Here is a 4,180-nt window from a genome sequence, read left to right as displayed (position 1 = left end):
CGACTGGCACCCTAGCTGGGTACCCGTACATACCTACCTGACCGAATTTCGTATCGTACAGATTTTTTTTTTTTCAAACGGATATTATAGAAGTAGGCCGATACAGATACGGCACGCGCGCAAACATATATATATACCTGAACATGCAGACATTTACAGATAAGCCGATAAGGCTAACATACAGACGAAACCCGTAACCCACACATCTATCTACAGGCCTCTACAGACATACAGAATCATATGACGGGACAGGCCCCGCCGTACCCAGAACTTCCATACATACAGAACATACGGAAAACAAAAGATATATATACCAAAGTACATGCTCCGAATCAAAAGGAGCTCTTCAAGATAGCAGAACCTGTGCCCTAGACTGGCGGCGTGTCACCGAGTGCGCCTGTACCTGCGGGCATGTAACACAGCCCCCGAAGAACCGGGGGTCAGTACAAAAATGTACCGAGTATGTAAAGCAGAAATATATCAAACATAATCATGATCTGGACCGGAAGCGCATAAATATACTAGACTGGCTCATAAGCCGGACAGACAGAGTCATAGTCCCGACAGACGGACATAATCATGGTCCAGACAGACAGAATCAGAATCCATATGGACATACAAAATCAGAATCCATACGGACATACAGAATCAGAATCCATACGGACATACAGACATAGTCGTAGTTCAGACAGACAGACAGAAGTATACCTGATAGAATTATGCATGCAGAGTAGTGCAGAATCATACTGAATCATACAGAGGCATGTGTTTATATACATACTGATGGCACATGCATACAGACATACAGATCCCGGCCCTGTCTGGGGGCGCGGTAAACAGAACCCGGCCCTCTTAGTACGGGACGCGGTGGACAGACAGAATCAGATCAGATCATATGCCATCCTGGCCGCCATCCCCATACACAGATCATAGTATCATACAGACATACAGATCCCGGCCCGTACGCCGAGGGACGCGGTGAACAATGCAGAGAAATATGCACGATAACAGAACCTGGCCCGGGACGCAGTGAAGGAATGCATTGAGACAGCCACGAACAGATCCATGGGAAACCACATACATACAGACTCAATCAGACTAAAGGGTGCCAAACGGCGAGCCAAAATCAGAGTATACGGATAGTATGCATAGTACGCGCCTATATCCTACTTGGGAAGGCACGACAGATTATTATCAGAATCGGATTCTCAGATGTTCAGAAGTTATTTTATAAGAATTTCATAAAAATAGTTGTATCATAATCAAAATAATAGTTCAGATGGTTTCTGAGAAAATCGGACAAAATGGAAGTATTTAAAGTATTACAGAAGATATCGGGCCTTGCGGGCCCGCCTCGGACCAACTCGAGGCAACATATGTAAATTATCGCTAATAGACCTTATGAGGTCATCCATAATCGTTTGGAAGTGTTCCGACTCCGTTTAGGGGAGTTTTGTACAAAAAATCACTTTAAAGGCAATTTGTAAGAAAATAGCTTCAATTGAATTGAAGGAATTGGAGCGGTTTTCCGTCTCGAATTCCGGGGAACGGAGTCGTACTTAAGGCTCGCGGCCGAGCCTATCACATCCAGAACATGCCTAGGAACAAAGGAAAATGCTTCACATACCTCGATAGCGCCTTACGCTCGCTTGGCGTCGATCCCAATCTCGTCCAAAATCTAGAAATGGTCAAGTTTACCATTTGTTAGTTTCAAACTTTTCAATAATCCAACTTAACACATGTTTGCCTACCGAAATTTCGGCAGCATTTCCTCTGTATATAAGACATCCCCGAGACTTAGCTCGGCTCAATTCACTACACAACAACCCAGAACAACAGCAAAAACAACAACAGACATTAAAACACACACTATGGCATCACTAGCCATCGTTTCGGCATAACGACACATCTTTCGTTTCAAACTTACATTTCCGAACCAAACTTGTTATTTTGATATTCATCACCCACCAAATTCATTACAACATACATCGGAAGCATCCATACCATTTTCACCCAATATTCATAAGGTATGCGAACATTCAAACTTTCCATTAAGCCACTACTTTCCAATTTTTCCTAACCTTCAACATACAAGTTCATTATACATTTCCATCTTCCAAATTCATCCACAATAATCATAATTTTCCTCTTGATACTTTCATTTCCATTTTTACATAAACCATAACAAAGTTGTATGTTTTCCTACAACAACTTAATAACCATTAAGTTCCTTCACTCTCCTCACATAATCCATGATTAAAACAACCAAAATATTAATTCAAATCAGTCCATCAATTTCAATTAAAACAGCCCCTCACCCATAAATTTCAACAAAACAACAAACGAGTTTATAATGCTGTTTTCTCCGTTCTAATTCGTTAAAACTCTAAATAAACACTTTAATAACATAAAAGGAATTTTATAAATACCTTATCAGAAGATCCACCACGAAAATTTCATCCCCCAAGACTAATATTTATCTCAAATTGAAGGCAACGCAACGTACAACGTTTTTCTCTTCATGAGCTTCGGGATTCGGAGCTCGGATTTTGATCAAAATGATCTTCTTAGCCTTGAAGTTTTCTCTCTCTCTCTCTAATGGAATTTTTTGGATCTTTTCTGATCTGAAATGTGGAGGAGGAGGCTGAAAACTCCCTTAAATAATAAGGAAATGGGCCTGACCCGGATTGGAATCGGGTTGGGCCCATTTCACTGCCCAGCTTGACCTTTCCGCCTTAAAATGTCCATATCTCCTTGTACCGACGTCGCCTGGGAGCCCACGACCTACCGTTGGAAAGCTATTCAATTATCTACAACTTTTATCTCTGGGCATTTTCCCAAATTCTAAACTTATAATGCCGTTTTTGCCCCTCCAAGTCAGGTCATCCGAAAACGTTTTCTTAAAAATATTCGTTTGGAGGGCTTCCACTTTGATTTGGCTCCAGGGCCCTTCACGGGTTGTGTTTAACTTTACATATACGATTCATATAACTTTTCACATGTCCCAAAAAAAATATTGATGTGTGGGCCCCACCTCAGCTTACAAATAATTCGACGTTCGAAAATGCAGGATATAACACTACTGACGCTAACTTTTGCTCCAATGCTGCATCCTCCCTAACACGCCAATTCCACTCCTCTGTCATCATATTGTTGTAACGTTGGTTGTATCTCTCGTTCGGGTTGTTCGAGTATTCAGAATCTTCACCCAATTCCCATGTCTTACCCTTTGCGTCGAATATGTTTTCTGAAGAGAGCGATATAACACGACTAATATCTCTAAATTGGTCAAAAAATGACATAGTAACTCAATTTTGTGTGGTTGGTAACTATTTGTCAAATTACGTTATATAACACTTGTTGCATGAACCCAAAGTTTGATTCGAATTATGACGTTTTTCTGTATGACAGTTGAGGTGACAACATAGTGCAATGGTATATCGCAGTAAAATAGTGTGTTATGTCAGAATAATGCAGTAATTTACTGTGTTATTCTGACATAACACACTATTTTACTGCACTATACTGCCAGCCACTGACATAACGCGGTTAATTCATGCGTTATGCAACACTCCGTACTTAATTTGATTTGACGTAACACTGTAAGACACACTAATTGCATGCATGCATTGTTTGAATATTCAAACTTCAAATCTTATTAATACAACTTTCAAATGAGAGAAAAAATTCTAAGTTTCATCCAATTTTTAAAACAAATTCTAAGTTTCATCCAGCTTTTGCATTTTGTACTCCTCCTAAATTAGTCAAAAAATGGAAGATGTTCCAAAAATTTGAGTTTCTTTATTCTGGGACGGACAAATTATATTCGAGGAAAATAATTAGTGCTATGATTCTCCCCCAAAATACCATATTAAGTTGTCACTTGACTTAAAATTCTCAAAATTACTCCAAGCCTTGTATAATAGACTACAAGTTAGTAGGAGTGATATTGATTTAAATATAATTGGAAGATATCCAATGTCATTTACGCCACAAGGTGTAACTAGTTATGGACAGTGGTACATTCAAGACGATGGTTCTTTGACAGATTATTTGAAGGCGCCTTATGATTATAGGGAATGCATAACTTTAAACATCCTTGAAATGTACATAGAGAAGGTCCCTATTAATCGACTTGAATTCATGGCTAGGGCTCCTCGGGAAGCCGGAAATAAACATC

General features: G+C 39.8%; 1 long non-coding RNA gene across 1 annotated transcript; it reads right to left on the bottom strand.

The window, feature by feature from the left end:
• Positions 1-266: 266 nt before the first annotated feature.
• On the bottom strand, positions 267-2,624 carry LOC132640368 (uncharacterized). Its single transcript, XR_009582222.1, has 3 exons — positions 2,430-2,624; positions 1,628-1,678; positions 267-403 (listed from the first exon to the last, which is right to left on the bottom strand). It is a non-coding gene; the product is annotated as an uncharacterized LOC132640368 (long non-coding RNA).
• Between the last annotated feature and the right edge of the window lie 1,556 nt (positions 2,625-4,180).

This window comes from Lycium barbarum, chromosome 1, assembly GCF_019175385.1.
Source record: "Lycium barbarum isolate Lr01 chromosome 1, ASM1917538v2, whole genome shotgun sequence".
Lineage (NCBI taxonomy): Eukaryota > Viridiplantae > Streptophyta > Magnoliopsida > Solanales > Solanaceae > Lycium > Lycium barbarum.
This window is presented reverse-complemented; position numbering and strand designations above follow the sequence as displayed.